The sequence below is a fragment of the Mesoplodon densirostris genome, chromosome 6 (genome assembly GCF_025265405.1).
Source record: "Mesoplodon densirostris isolate mMesDen1 chromosome 6, mMesDen1 primary haplotype, whole genome shotgun sequence".
In the NCBI taxonomy this organism is placed as follows: Eukaryota; Metazoa; Chordata; class Mammalia; order Artiodactyla; family Ziphiidae; genus Mesoplodon; species Mesoplodon densirostris.
Genome location: NC_082666.1, coordinates 38128300 through 38145056, shown reverse-complemented (window position 1 = coordinate 38145056; position 16757 = coordinate 38128300). Strand labels below are relative to the sequence as shown.

At 37.8% G+C, this 16757-nt stretch overlaps 1 pseudogene; it reads left to right on the top strand.

Moving 5' to 3' along the window:
* Positions 1–12260: 12260 nt before the first annotated feature.
* LOC132491620 (3-hydroxyisobutyrate dehydrogenase, mitochondrial-like) lies at positions 12261–16541 on the top strand (annotated as a pseudogene).
* The last annotated feature ends 216 nt before the right edge of the window (positions 16542–16757 follow it).

The window sequence follows — 16757 nt, the reverse complement described above, 5'->3', positions numbered from 1 at the left end:
TTCTTCCTCAGTGAATGGTGCCATGATTCACACAAAAAGTAACTCAATGCAAAAACCTGGGAATGGTCCTCAATTCCTTCCTTTTCTTCACTTTCTGCATAGACTGCATCATTAGGTCCTCTGGAATCTCATCTCTCTCTCTCTCATCACATATATAATGTTTCTCTTCATCTTCATTGCCACCATCTTAGCCACTACCATTTCTCCTTTGCTCTACTTGAACAGCCTAGTATCTACACAACTATCTTTTCATTTAATTGTTTTCTCTTGCATCTAAGATAAAGTCAAAATCCTTAGCCTTATAGATTCTGGCCTTGCCTTTTCTTGTAAGTTGTATTTTCATACTTATAAGTACAGGCACACTCACACACACACGTATAGTTGGTATTGTTAGTTTAGGTTTTGTTTGCCCTCCCATCCTAGCATGAGAAAATTAAGAAACAAAGTCAAACCCCCCCCCAAAAAAACTTTAAAAATAAATTTGAATAATATCCTTTCCCTCCAGAACAATTCTCTAAAGCAGTATTACCATTAATGGCAGTACAGACCAGAATTTTTTCCCTTAGACATAAAGGCATGGTGAAGAAGTCTCATTAAAAACTGGAATCTAAGCTTTCAATGTCAAATTCTGTCTCTAATCTTCTGCAGTAAGCCATAATGATTAAAGTATAGGAATCTGAAGCAGAGGTCTGGTTTAGTATAATCTTTTTTGTAATAAGCTTTGTACCTTAGACAAGTCATTTATCTCTCCATTCCTTAATTTCTTCATTTATAAACAGAGATGTTAAGAGTATTGATATTCAAGGCTAATGAAAAAAGAATGCATCTAAGTACTGTATCAAACACTTTAAAAAGTAACCAGTTCAGGTTCTCTGCCCATTTTTAAATTGGAATATCTGGGGGTTTTTGATATTAAATTGTATGATTTCTTTAGATAATTTGGATATTAACTCCTTATCAGATATATCATTTGAAAAAATCTTCCATTCAGTAAGTTACCTTTTCATTTTGTGATGGTTTTCTCCTCTCTGCAAAAGCTTTTCAGTTTGATATAATGACACTTGTTTAATTTTACTTCTGTTGGCCATGCCTGAGGAGATAGACCCCCAAAAAATATTGCTAAGATCGATGTCAATGTATTTTTCCTAGGGGTTTTATGGTTTCAGGTCTTAAATGTGAGTCTTTAATCCATTTAAAATTTATTTTTATGTATGGTATAAGGAAATAATTCAGTTTCACTCTTTTACAAGTAGTTGTCCAATTTTCCTAACACCATTTATTGTCTTTATTTCATTGTATGTACTTGCCTCCTTTGTTGTAGATTAATTGATCACATAACTGTGGGTTCATTTCTGGGCTCCCTATTCTATTCCACTGACCTATGTGTCTGTTGTTATGCTAATACCATAACGTTTTGATTACTATAGCTTTGTAGTATAGTCTGAGATCAGTGCATGTCATACCACCAGCTTTGTTTTCCTTTCTCAATATAGCTTTGGTTATTGGAGGTTGTTGGTTTGTTTGTTTGGATGATTCTATACAAATTTTAGGATTATTTGTTCTAATTCTGTGAAAAATGCCATTGGTATTTTGATAGGGGTTACATTGCTTTGGGAATACATACAAATGACCAAAAGACACATGGAAAGATGCTCAATATCACTAATCATCTGGGAAATGCAAATCAAAACCACAGTGAGATATCACCTTAAACCTGTCAGAATGGCCATCATCAAAAAGGGAACCCTTGTGCACTGTTAGTGGGAATGTCAATTGGTGCAGCCACTATGGAAAACAGTACAGAGGTTCCCCCAAATGTTAAAAATAGAATTACCATATGATCCAACAATTCAACTTCTGAGTATCTATCCAAAGAAAACAAAAACACTAATAAGAAAGGATGTATGCACCCCTCTGTTCATTTGAGCGTTACTTATAATAGCCAAGATATGGAAGAAAGAAACTAGTGTCCATAAATAGATGAATGGATAAAGAAGATGTGGTGTATATATACACATATATATAATGAAATATTACTTAGTCCTAAAAAAGAATGAAATATCTTCACTTGCAACAACATGGATTGACCTAGAGTACTAGGTGTGCTAAGTGAAATAAGTCAGACAGATAAGAACAAATACTGTATGATTTCACTTACATGTGAAATCTAAAAAATAAAACAAAGAAAACAAAAGAGAAACAAACTTGTAGATACAGAGAACAAACTGGTGATTACTAGAGGGGAAGGGGGATAGGGGACTGAGAGAAATAGGTGAAGGGGATTAAGTGGTACAAATTTCCAGTTATAAAATAAATGTCTTGGGGATGCAATCTACCGCATAAGGAATATAGTCAGTAATACTGAAATAATTTTGTATGGTGATATATGGTTACTAGACTTATCATGGTGACCAATTCAAATGTATTTAGATGTTGGATCACTATGTTGAACACTTGAAACTAACATAATATTGTATGTCAACTATACTTCAATAAAAAAGTGACCAGTTAACATTAATTGGTATTATAATTACATTTTCTCTGCATAAAGGCACATTTTATTGATTTTTTCATTATAAAGTATAAAAGTACCTTTTACTTTCAAGATGAGTTCTAAGATTACTTGCTAATGTTAATGTGTTAATTTAAAATACGTCTAGATATAATTTAATTTTAATTGCCTAACACAAATATGTCTGATATTCACCATTATGAATTCAAACCTATTAGTAAAGATGTCAAATGAGTCACCAAAACATTTTTGTGTATTGCCTCTCATTGAACCCTAAATGCTAACAAGACTTTTTGTTGGAATGAGGGATCAAAGTTTTATACTCTTTAAGAACTAATGCCATAGCTGTTTTATTTTTATAAATAAAGCTCTTTCCGTTTACTTTTTAGTGTACAATTTTTGAATGGCCTGGAAAGAGAAAAATTATTCTTTGGGCTGACAAAAATGGTAAAGAGGCTCATTGCTGATGAAGGGAAGAAGACAAGAACAGAGAAAGAAGGATTCGTTCCTCTTCCAAAAGGGGGGCAAGATACTACAGCTTTCTGCAGGGAAGCTGAAGCACACCTTTCTTTCTGAGATTTGAAAGGAAGAGATCCCTTACATTTAAATATCTAGAGTATACCTTCCATTTAAAAATGAACCTAACTAATCATCCAGTGAGGAAGAAAAGAGTAAAATAGCCTTTGACCAAGTCCTTTCTGTGGTGTTAAATGCAACTAATTATAATGAATATCACATATCTAATGAGTTCAAGAATTCCCCTTGGAAGAATTGGTCTGTCCTTTACAAAAAAGAGTTTAAGTGAGTTATTTGCATTTGGTAGGGAAGCTCTACTGTCTAAATCATACTCATTTTTTTTTTTTTTTTCTTTTTGCGGTATGTGGGCCTCTCACTGTTGTGGCCTCTCCCGTTGCGGAGCACAGGCTCCGGATGCGCAGGCCCAGCGGCCATGGCTCACGGGCCCAGCCGCTCCGCGGCATATGGGATCCTCCCAGACCGGGGCACGAACCCGTATCCCCTGCATCGGCAGGCGGACTCAACCACTGCGCCACCAGGGAGGCCCTAAATCATACTCATTTAAAGGTGAAGTTCAGGGCTTCCCTGGTGGTGCAGTGGCTGAGAGTCCACCTGCCGATGCAGAGGACACAGGTTCGTGCCCTGGTTTGGGAAGATCCCACATGCTGCGGAGCGGCTAGGCCCGTGAGCCATGGCCGCTGAGCCTGCGCGTCCGGAGCCTGTGCTCCGCAACAGGAGAGGCCACAACAGTGAGAGGCCCGCGTACCGAAAAAAAAAAAAAAGGTCCAGTTCAAAGTCTGCCATAATTTGTTATTATATATGTAATTTTTGAATGTAATATACAGTTACATATGTATATAACATCAACAAGAAAGTGACCCACTTTAGAGTCAAGAAAATATATAGGTGAAGTGTAAAAGGGTTGGAATAGATATACCATAACAGTAACAACAAAACAAACCAAGACAACAACAACAAAACTGGAGTGGCTAAGAAAATATCAGAAAAAAATATATTTTAAGACGAAAATTTTTACTAGAGACAAAGATATTTTAAACTCATAAAATGATTATACCATCTAGAATGTATAATAATTATAAACTTATATGCACCTAACAACAGAACTTCAAAATACAATGAAGCAAAATCGACACAATGGAAAAGAGAAACAGACAGTTCTACAATAATAGTTGGATACTTTAATACCTTTCTTTCAATAGCAGAACAGACAGAAAATCAACAAGAAAATAAAAAAACTTGCACAACATTATCAGTCAACTAGACCTAACAGCCATCTATAAAACATTCCACCCAACAGCATCAGAATATACATTCTTTTCAAATGCACATGGATATACTATATGCTAGGCCATAAAACAAATTTCAGTACATTTTAAAGGATATAAACAATACAAAGAGTGCTCTCAGATGACAACAGAATGCAATAAGGAATCGTTAACAGAAAGAAATTTGTTGAAAATCACAAATGGAAATTAAACAATATATTCCTAAATAATTCATGGGTCAAGTAAGAACTCATAAGGGGAATTAGAAATAATTTGAGATGAATTAAAATGAAAGTATAACATATTAATACTTGGTTGGTCACACATAGTCTTTTGAAAAGCAGAGGTGTTAGACAAAGAGATCTAAATTAATTAAAAAATCATTTATTGGGCCTCCCTGGTGGCGCAGTGGTTAAGAGTCCGCCTGCCGATGCAGGGGATACGGGTTCGTGCCCCGGTCTGGGAGGATCCCATATGCCGCGGAGCGGCTGGGCCCGTGAGCCATGGCCGCTGGGCCTGCGCATCCGGAGCCTGTGCTCCGCAACGGGAGAGGCCACAACAGTGAGAGGCCCTCATACCGCAAAAAGAAAAAAAAAAAAAAATCATTTATTATTCTGGGAATAAAAAGAACTGGGCTTAGTCTCAGTTTTGCCTTTCTTTATCTTTGTGTCTGTTGATCATCTTGGAATAGTCATTACATAGTCAGAATACAGTTGCCATCTCAGGAATCAAATACTGTTATCTCTAGGGCTACCATAACAAGATACCACAAACTTGTTAGCTTAAAAGAACAGAAATGTATTTTATCACAGCTCTAGAGGCCAGAAGATCAAACTCAGAGTGTTGAGAGGGCCATGTTCTTTCTGACGCCTCAAGGGGAGGATCCTTCTTTGTCTTAACCAGATTCTGGTGGTGGCCATCAATCCCTGGTGTTGGCATTTTTTGATTTGCAGCTGCATCACTCTGGTCTCTTCCACTGTTGTCACATGGAATTGTCTCTGTGTGTTCCTGTCTCTGGAAACAATTTAAATAGAAATTTCTATTTTTAAAAAACAAACTGTTGATTACTATGCTCTATTTAGATAGTTCCTCTAACCCACACCCACCTCCATTTCCCCATATGTATTTGAGAAGGAAAGAGGAACTCCTGTGAGCTATCCTATTGGAAAAAATCAATGATACATTGTTTTACTAGAGATGCCTCTTACCTAAAATATTTGAATTAAATATAAAATCTGGGGAAATTATCACCCAGTTTCCCTCTTCTAGAGGCGTGATCTAAATGATAGGCAGCAGAATATTTTATACCCATGAGGTTTGCTAACATTACTGATTTGATCCAGAATCTGTATTTTCTCTCTAAAGAAAACAGTATTCTCTCTTTCCTTTCTTTAATTTATAATGTTGATGTCTTAAGATTATTGTCAGAGACGATGCTTGTAGTTCAAATGATTTGGCTGTATTTCACCAGTATTATTACAAGATAGTCAAACAATGGCTGGGCTCCAGTATAGACCTCAGTCCCTTTGTTCCACTGGGATACGGATGTGAAAGCCACTGTTTCCTTATATTCCAAAGACCAAATAAATAAAACAAATAAATAAACACACAAAAAAACCAAGTAAATGAAACTATCTTAAAACCAGCTCTCTTTTCTTCCTCATCCATGTTAATTCTCTTCTACCTAAAATTACTTCCTGGAAGTGATTTTTATGTTTCTTAGAGCCTCTTTATGTATATATCCACACTAATGCATATAAAACTGTTCCTTGTAGATCTTTTACTTCTTCCATTTGAAGAATTATTTTCACATGTCATATAGAGTTTATCCATTGTCCTAGATATGCATTTTTCCTGTGTATTTGAGCATCATAGGAAGATAAATTCTACTCTTGAAAATGTTAACTGGTGACTGAGACACAGAAAGCTATTCTTCTTACCATTTTTCAATAGTGAGTAGTAGATTCTGTAGGGGTGGAATTTTAAGATGTAAGTATACTGTTTTTCTACACTCCAATTACGTTCCCCTTATCATAGAAATTGACCGGTGAAGTGTGCTGCTGACTTTTCAGAATCCATGTACATACAATCCATTACGTTATTAGATATAACGTTGGTCAGAAAAGCATACTGTGAAATGTTGCTTTTATTTAAACTCCCACTATTTTCACTCCATGGTTTCAAGATTTGACTTCTTTATTGCCCTCTGGTGGTGGGCTCTGTGAACTGCATATTTACGGGTCTGGAGCACATATCTTCCCGGAGGTATTCAACTCCTCAGGTACAAGCTAAAGAGTAGATGATAAGAAGCATTCAGATTTATTAAAACTAATTAAGAATATCAGTAGCCTGACTGTTATTTCTAAAAATATAAAATATCCTTCTGTTGTCAAACAACCATATTTTATGAAAAGAAGTATAAATCCTTTTTTGCTTGCAATAAAAGAACAATAATTGAAGGTATTCTCATTTGGACCAAATACCTTCTCTGAAAATATAAGTTAAAATAGGAGTTGAACTTTGCAAAATATTCTTTAGTAAATAAAACTCCACATATAATTTCAAATTATCATTTAATTTTACCTTAAATTTAAATATCTATATTGACTTAAATGGTGTACTCTGTAATTTTGGATGATTCCCTCCTTTATATCTTCTTCCTCTCTTCAACAAATAAAATACATATGAATGCCTAACATGAGGTAGGGTATTCTCTGTGAAATAATGATGTTAGTATACTTGATTTTGACTTAGCAGAGGGATTGAGCCTCTGTGTTGGTGAATTCTCCCCAGATGGTACGTGGGGAGAGGGTCAGGCATGTCTCTGTGCTCCTGAAGTTTTCTCTGTGAAACTGTCAACCTCCAATATCAGAAATAACTTCCTTCGACAGAAGGGATTTTCAGACATTAAAAGTTTTCTATTAAAGTGCAAGTATTTTTAAAATCTATAAAATATAGGGCATTATAAATTTTCTTTAGTTACTACAAGCTGAATTTTAACTGAGAAGACTGGGGACTCCATGTATGTGTACATGCATGCATGCGTGCATGTTTGTGTGCTACACACGTGTCTCTGTGTGTGTGTGTGTGTGTAGGTCTACTGAGGATACAGAACATATTCTGGACATGAACGAGCAGTGGTGTATCAGAAGGGAAAAGAATATAAAGGACCAGCTTCACCTGCTTAATTTGTCCCCTGACCTGGTGTCATCTTATTTTCCACCATCCTTTGCTGATCTGTATACTAAATACCCAGGGTTCCTGGGTACCCCCAGGTACCTCTGTAAGTTTTACAAGCCTATCAATATCCCATGTACAGTGGATGGAACCTGGACTTTTTGCCCATATAGTTTTCCTTTCCCTCAGAGTTTTCGTCTGAGTTATGTCATGGGGTAGGTACTGTTGTGAAAATTTGTGCTCACTTGTTAAATAGAAACTACTTATTTAACTGTTTAAACAAATAAACAGTATCTTAAGTCAGTTGCACGGCACCTCCAGTCTCCGCAAAGCAGAGTTACTTTGGGACAGGAAGTTCTTTTAGTTTCCCCTTAAATCAAAATACAAAGTTATTGAGCAATTCTAGGACCAACCCTATAGTTGCAAACTTGGGAAGAGATCACAGGGTTCTGTAATCATCTGCTTATCCCTTTCCTGGGACAGCAAATAGCTCAATAGTTCTTATACTGAAGTTAAAAGGAAGAATAATACCGGAACAAAGTCTGCATTTAAAGTCTGTGTCTTATTTTTATTTTCTCTTGGCACATAGTAGCTAACCATTAAATGTTCTCTTGATAAATATTAAAAACACACAAGATACTTCATATACTAGGGGTCATAAAATTTCAACTTTTCTTTTGGTGTAGGGGTTGATGATGAAAAGTTTGGAAACTTCTGATCCATGTTAATGTTCCTGCTTTGAGAACTGCAGGGCGCAGCTTTTAGATGGAAAAAGTTGCCAAGAGGACCAGAAGTAGAATAAAGACATTTATGTAATTCTTCCTTATAATTTCATTTATTGGTTTTCAGCATCTAACTTTGAAAAGTTACCTGAGGCTGCCTAGGGTCTGCAATAAGGATCACAGCTGTGCTGTCCTACCCCCTCCCCACACGTGGGAACAGAGCCTCCCCAGCAGTGCTAATAGAGCCCCATGGCTTTCCGCCCACCTCGGTACTGCTCAAGGCAGTGGCTTTTTTCTACCAGCCTCACCCTTCTCCATGTGAATCTTTTTCTTCTTTCCAGTTTTATTGAGATGTAATTGACATATAACACTGTATAAGTTTAAGGTGTACAGCATCATAATTTGATACATGTATATATTGCAAAATGATTACCACAATAAGGTTAGTTAACACATCCATGACCTTACACAATTAATTACGTTGTGTGTGTGTGTGTGTGTGTGTGATGAGAACATGTAAGATCTACTATCTCAGAAACTTTTGAGTATGCAATAGAGTGTTGTTAACTATAGTCACCATGCTGTACATCAGACTCCCAGGATTTATTCATCTTATAACTGGAAGGTTATACCCTTTGACCAACAACTCCCCATTTCCTCCACTCCCCAGCCCTTGACGGCCACCATTCTACTCGGTTTCTGTGAGAGCAGCGTTTTTAGATTACACGTAAAAGTGAGATTATGCAGTGTTTGTCTTTCTCTCTCTGACGTATTTCACTTAGCATAATGCCCTCAAGGTTCATCCAAGTTGTTGCAAATGGCAAGATTCCCTTATTTTTTAAGGCTGAATAACATTCCATTCTACATATATGCCATATTTTCTTTATTCATTTGTCTGTCAATGGACACTATAGAAACAGAAACCCACTGAGTTCCTACAAGTGTCCAAGGTAACAGTAGACAAAATATGGATGTTGGTGGGTGTAGATCCAGGCAGTACGTTAGACTACATCCCACAGACAGGAAGGCCACTATTTTAGGAGGAGCTGCTTTGAATATGAATCAAATAATAATTGATTTATATGTCACCAGTTCAGAACTAACTCATCTGTTTTAGACACCTCACCATAGATATGAAATGAGAATGAGTGGAAAAGGAGGCTTCTGAAGGCAAACAGTCATAAAACCCATTATTATTCTGTAAAAAGGAGACTATACAGTCTTACCTTTAGAACCTCAAATCAAACAAAGACATGTAGCAGCCTCAGTAGGATATAATCACAACAGAAAAAATACAAGCAGAAGGCAGAGGAAAAAGAAGTGCCATTTGGTATGGGAATAAATAGCTCTGTATGTCTCAAAAGCCTCCTATAAACATGTCTGGGTGTCAATATAGTGTAATAATTAATATCCATAAACCCTGAGTCTTAAGAAAAAAGAACTGTATCTTTTGCTTTCTTTTAGAAAGGGACAGAAAGGTAACTATATTTGCTTTAAGAAATACAGAGACTTAGTGCACTTAAATATTTGATCAAATAATTTTAAAAATGTTTCTTACAGTATACATCATTTTCTGATGAAACAGGGGTAAAATAAGGTTCTAGGGTGTGAGGCAGGCATGAGGCATTATACACATTTTCTTTTCTGTCCTTTTGTAGCTGAATATCCTTTGCCAGGCCTAAAGAAGTAGTAAAATTATGCATCTAAGATTGAATAAAAGGTTTCATAGACATATTTTACATATATGCCATTAGATTTCCACAGAGTTATTTCAGGCTGCTGACAGGCTGCTTGCTTGAGCTGAGACCCCTCTAAACAAAGCCCAGGAAGAAACTAACAACTGTGAAAGCCAACTTATTTATTCTGTGAGTAACTTGGCTGCAGAGCAGACTAATTACCCCTTTAACCACACTGTTTGAACTCATTGTACTTATCTGGGAATCACTATTCTGAAAGTAGAGAAGGGGACTAGGGAAGTTAAAAGAGACAAAAGATGTAAATATGGTCTCTTTGCGAATCTCAAAGGTCAGGCAACAGGCTTATTTCTGATGGTTTTAAAAAGAGAAGATGAGCTGTGGTTTAAAGGTCCACTTGGGAATTCAAGTTCTACCTCAGGTGCAGCCTGAATGCTAGTCTCCACCTGGAGTGAATCACTGAAGGATCATTTCTCAGCACATAGTCAGTGTTTGTTAAATTTTCATATTATTTTATCCCAGTGAATAATATTGATGAGGGATTTTGAAACTATTAAATTCCGCCAAAGGACTTGATTCTGTAATGATACCAAACCTTGGAAAATAAAGGAAGTAGAGATTGGTGAATCCTTGACAAGTTATTAGAGTTATAACTGATTGTTTCATAAGGAAAGATAGGGAATGGATCACTTAGGAACCTGAATGAATACTTTGAATCTCATCTATTTCTGTTAAAACTACAGGTTAGTTGAGCTCAAAAATTGTAGGTATAGAAATTGTGTTTTTTGGTAATAAAATTTGTTTTAACCCTTCTCTCAATTATGCATTTAAATGTTGACCAATTCACAAGTAACTGTTTACAGTCGATGGATTGGCCAGTGGCTTTGGGATCATTCATTTTATAGTCTGGGATTTCCAGTGTTATCTTTATTTTCCCATGTATACTCTATTTCATACATTTTATTAGCAGTAGTAGTAGAAATAGTAGTAGTAGTATCATTATTATTTAGTTAGAGTAAAATTGTTTCTATAACTTCTTACGGTCAGACATATAGTAAGCAACACACATTTTGAAAGCACTGGTGTTGGAGTAAATTCGATGTTGATGAGACTAGTCACTGCCCTTAAAGGAGCTTGTCTTCTAGTTGGAAAGATGTGACATATACAGTAATCTGAGGCATTAAGTAAATACATGGGTCTGAGGGCAGAAGATCCTGAAGGAAGCAAGCTACAAAGAACTCATTTTGAATCCTGGCATTAATATTGGCAGATCTCCTCACACCTTTTTAGGACAGTTATAGACAAAGCAAGTAGGACGGGAGAATACACTACAATGGCCAAAATAAGATTTAATGTCATTTCAGCCTAGGGGATTCTTTCTAGGCTTTGAGTATATGATAATTTAAATGCTACCTAAATAGTAAACTTACTTTAATGCTGACAATGTAGAAAAGATATTTTGCTGCAAGAGTATACACAGTAGTAACAAGTGGATTTTGGAAGAAACTAGTATTTTGTCTTATACTGATACTACACTATTGCCCCAGACCTAGCAGCAGCCTTTACTCTTTGTTGTTTTCTTCTAAGACTAAAGAGCCTCTTTATTTTTTTCCACCAACAGATCTCAGAGCAATCTGAGTGCACTGGCCAGTTGGGACACAATTATCATTAGAATTCTTGGCTAGAGAAGAAAGCTCCTAATTTAAGAATGGCTTTTTGCTTTCTGAGAGCTCAGAAGAGCAAATTGCAAGCCATCTACATTTATAAAACATGTTTTAGTATGGAAAATTTCAAACATCTACAGAAGTAAAAAGAAAGAAGTAGAAACTTTCATCAATTGTTCTCATCAAATGTCCATTTCAGGCCAATAGATTTTCTCTGTCCCCTCTCTTACTACTACCGCCATCATCCCCAGCAAGTTTAAAGCAAATCCCAGGTTTCTTTTTCTCAGTGAAAACGTCAGTATACATATTTCTAAAATGCAAGAAGTGCCCTTTTTAAGCTCAACTATGTCATTATCACACATCCGCAAATAATAATAATTCCTTAATATCAACAAATAGCCAGTCAGTTCGTGTTTCCTTGATTGTCCTATAAATGTATTTTTATTTTAATAACCATTATTTATTTGATTGCTGATCCAAACACAATTTCTTTTAAAGTATAGGTTTAAAAGAACTCAATTTGCTCATTTTTCTTGCAAGTATTTGTCCTTGAATTCAAAGCATTCATCCAGTAGGGTTCCCAACTGTCTGGCTTATGCTGATTGCATCCCCTTTATGCTTATATATTTATCATGCTCCTTTGACCCATGTATTTACTGTCAGTTGGTAGATAGATCTAGAGCACCGACATGAGCACTGACATAATTCAGGTGTGATTTTTTTTGTCAAGTTTACTTCATAGATAATATTGATGAATTCCAAAAGGAACTATAAAGTGTCTGTCTTACTGTGACGTTGCAGCCATTAATGATCAATGTCTAGATCCATTAATTTATTAAGGGTACCAAATGGTGATAGTCTACTAATTAGATTATTATTCATTTACTAGCTAGAACATTATTTCATCAACTACTTGGTTGCCCTGAGTTACAGTTTAATTAGGAAAGGAAGAATAAATGTTTCTTTTATTTTATTTACCAGTTTTACAAAAGAAAAAACAAGAGAGAGAAAGGTTGACTCCAAAGTAGCTTCCAAAGATGACTAATGAGGTATTTTCTTTCTTTCTTGTTGTTTTCAGTGAGGTTGTTATAAATATCGATGCAGAGATTGTCCCCTCTTAGGTTCACGGATCCTGTTCAAGTTGGCTCCTGAGTCCTTTCCACACAACCACAGTAGTCTTTGAAGTCTTCCCAGCTCTCTTGTATGACAAGATGTAACAGGAACATCTTGTTCGTTTCTTATGCTGGATTTGAAATCAGCTGTTTCTCCAAGGAGACTATCCACTGTGTTTATTCAAACTTGTGTTCCTTCTAGTTTAACCTTCTCTCGAGACATGATTTTTTTAAACAAATTACTTACTGAATTTTTTCACCTTTTCAAATCTTGCTATTCTCCAATCACTTCATTTCTGAATTTTTCTAATTTCTTTTATGTTTTTCTTAAAACCAGTTTCTATTCCTTTTAAAATTTCTTTTACTTTTTCCGCAATATCAGGCAATAAATTTCATTTGTTCTGTGGACGTGTCTTTCTGTCACGTTTTCAGGATTTGCTGGAACTTTCTTTTCACCCTTCTTTTTTCTTTTTTTTTCTCACTGATTTTCTACAGGATGTGAATGGAATACTCTTCTGTCACTCATTTTTAAATGAAATAAGTTTCCACTTTAGGAGGGAAACATAGATCAGAATATAATTTCTAGCTTCAGAACTCCAGGGCTCACTATCTTCTATTATTTTCACAACATAATTTTAAAAAATGACCTTAAAATTTCTAAAATCTTCCTCCTCGGCCCTCCTATGCCCATTTACCCAGGCCTCCTCTTTCCTGTCCTTGTTGAGTATGGGGATTTGTTCTGGAATGGTGCTTTGGTTTGATAGGTGTCAAGGTTTCACAGATCCCAGAACACTTGGCATCCTCAGAACATTTCAAAGTTCTTGCACTCAGCTGCAAAGTGGAGCCTGCAACGTTCACTCCCGGTTTCTGCCGCTGTTCTCAGTAAGTTTTTCAATCTCAGTGAGTTCTTGAACCATAGTAACCTTTGGCTCTCCTGAAAGAGAGAGAGAGTCCTTCCCTCATCTTCCTCCCATACACCTTGGGATACACATATGTAGGTCTTTTTCCTGTTGTTGATTTGTTCCTACCTGGCTGTATGTCGCAGTTCATGTGGACACCTTGTTGTAGATGTTGTCTGTGGGTTTTTGATCTTGCTATCCTAGATGCTTTTCTTTCTTCTTTGTGGGGGTGGGGGCTTGTGTATTTAGGGGAGGGGTGGCATATTCAGGGATAAAAATCTTCCCTGTAGCCACCATCATTTCCCCAGAATCCTCTGCCATTAATATTTAAAACAAAATCATAGGAATCATTATCCGGATCCTTAGGATAATCATTACATTGTATCTGTCTTTTTTCCAGGCTTCAAGCTGCCTGTGGCTCCCCACGTTAGTATACTGACATGACTGGGCAATGCCTAATTTGATGGGCTCTTTCTGTACTACCTTCCTCCTAATCATGACAGTCTTGTACGCTATACGTAGTCTTCGTTACTGATAGGGAATTTAGAAAATACAGGAAGCCATGGGTTTAATAGCTGAAAGTGGAATTAATATATTATTGTTCTCAGGTAAAATATCATAAGACTCCTTAGGCCAAAGTTGTAAAATGAAATCGCAGCTTTCCTGGAATCATTTTGCAAACGTGAATGCCCACATAAAGTACACTAGGACTTGAATCCAAGGAATAACACATTTTTAGAGCCTCCAAATGTATAAACTTAGTACAATTCTGCATTACTTCTTAAGGCAACTGAAGAAAATAATTTTGTGATCAAATAAATATTGATTTTATTAACATAGTTATTTTAAAAGTTTACAAAACTTATAAAAAATGTTAAGGCTCTATCAGCCTCATCAGTTGTTATTTCTTTTCTAGAATCTTGGATAAAGGAACAGTCGTTTGAGGGGAAACATGGTATAAAATGGGAAGATAATCTAACAGTGAAGATAGTTATATCTCTTCCTGTGTGATGAACTACTCCTAAGCTTGGTGGTTTAAAACAGCAGGCACTTTATCTCCTCACAATTTGTGAATCAGTAGAATGGGCTGGGATGTCCTGGGTGGATCTATCTTGCTTTCACCTGAGGTGACTACTGAGGCTGCCATCATCTGGTTGCTGGACTGGGGCTGGTTGCATTCACATGTCTGGCCATTGGTGCTGGCTGTGGCCTGTGCCTAGTCTCCACTAGGTTAGCCAGGCTTCCTAACATGTCAGGTTTCCATGAGGACAAGCCCTAAAGCACGAGTACTCTCCAAGCTTCAGCTCTTGATATGCCATTGGGCCAAAGCAAGTCATGTGATCAAGCCCAGGTCAAGGTGGAACAAAACTACACAGGGTGAGAAAACGGGGGGGAGGGGCATTTGCACTGGGGGTCAGTAGTCTAACAAACTGCTGCGATAACTATATAAAAAAAACACCCCGGAGGACAACTGGTAAAAAATAAATGTGTGCAGGGTGGGGTGGGGTTTGGCATGGGGGGGCAAAGGCAGTAAACAGGGGCTACCAAAATCTGAAGATTCTGGAATTTTTGGAAAATCCACTGGGATTAAAGGAGTTACACAACCATGTTCTGACACCAGAAGAAAGGTGCCAGTTGAGCATCAGGGAAGTCTAGCGCTCTTCCTCCATCACATCAATTTTCACGTTTGTTTGACTCAGCATATTTGTAGAATGAATCATGACTTTCTATAAATTTTTAATTCAGTTTTTCAAAGAAATAGTGACCTCACTTCTATCTGCTGTGCCACAAAAATGCCGTAGAAAAAAATTCCTTCTGTTAAATCGCTCACTAGGTGAAATTGTATGTGTAACCTAGTACCAAAGAGGTATTAAGAATCGCCACAGCCGAGTCGGCCCTCCGCACCACACACCCTATAGCAGCCAGTGGGTGAGCCGGGAGTCGAGGAGGTCACCGTCGGAAGGAGGGAGCGCAGGCAGCGTGGCAGCCTCCTTCCGTCTCCGTGGAGCCACCTCCGGCCTCTGGTACAGGGAGTCATCCGCAGCAGCCGTCGGTGGCCAGCCTTGCAGCGCTGTGTTCTAGGTCAGTAGCTTCCAAGACTCCAGTTGGATTCATTGGAGTAGGCAACGTGGGGAGTCCAGTGGCAAAAGAGCTCATGAAACATGGCTAGCCACTCACTGTTGTTGATGTGTTCCCTGATTCATGCAAAGAGCTTCTAGATGCAGGTGAACCCGGTAGTGTCTTCCGCAGGGGATGTAGCTGAAAAAGGTGACAGAATTATTACAATGCATCAATGCACTAGAAGCTTATTGTGGCGCAAATGGAATTCAAAAAAAAGTGAAGAAAGACTCACTATTAATAGATTCCAGAACTGTTGATCCTATGGTTTTCAGAGAATTGGCCAAAGAAGTTGAGAAAATTGGAGCAGTTTTCACGGATGCCCCTGTTTCTGGTAGTGTGGGAATGGCTCGATCTGGCAACCTCACACTTAGGATGGGAGGGGTTGAGCTGCTGTGGTGCATGGGCTCCCATGTGGTGCATCGTGGAGCTGTTGGGACTGGCCAGGCTTCGAAGATCTGCAAAAACTTGCTGTTAGCTATTAGTAGGATTGGAACTGCTGAAGCTATGAATCTGGGACTCAGGTTAGGGCTTGACCCAAAACTCTTGGCTAAAATCCTAAATACGAGCTCAGGACAATGTTGGTCAAGTGACACTTATAATCCTGTACCTGGGGTGATGGATGGAGTTCCCTCGGCTAATTACTATCAGGGCGGATTCGGAGCAACACTCATGGCTAAGGATCTGGGATTAGCATGAGGCTCTGCTACCAGCACGAAGAGCCCAGTCCTTCTGGGCAGTCAAGCCCATCAGATCTGCAGGGATGTTGTGCGTGAAGGGCTACTCAAAAAAAGACTTCTCATCCGTGGTCCAGTTTTTGCAAGAGGAGGAGACACTCTGAGTTTGCCCTCTGGCTGTGAACACTGAAACATTGAAACCAAACTGTGTCTTGGAGCCCCTTATGGCTCACTCCACAGGAAAATGGGCTTAATCAAAGGTCACCTGTCTGCTTTTGAGTGTCTAGGTCAGGGGTTCCCAACCCCTTGGCCTTGGACGGGTACCAGTCCGCAGCCTCTTAGGAACTGGTCTGCGCACAGCAGGAGGTGAGTCGCAAGCA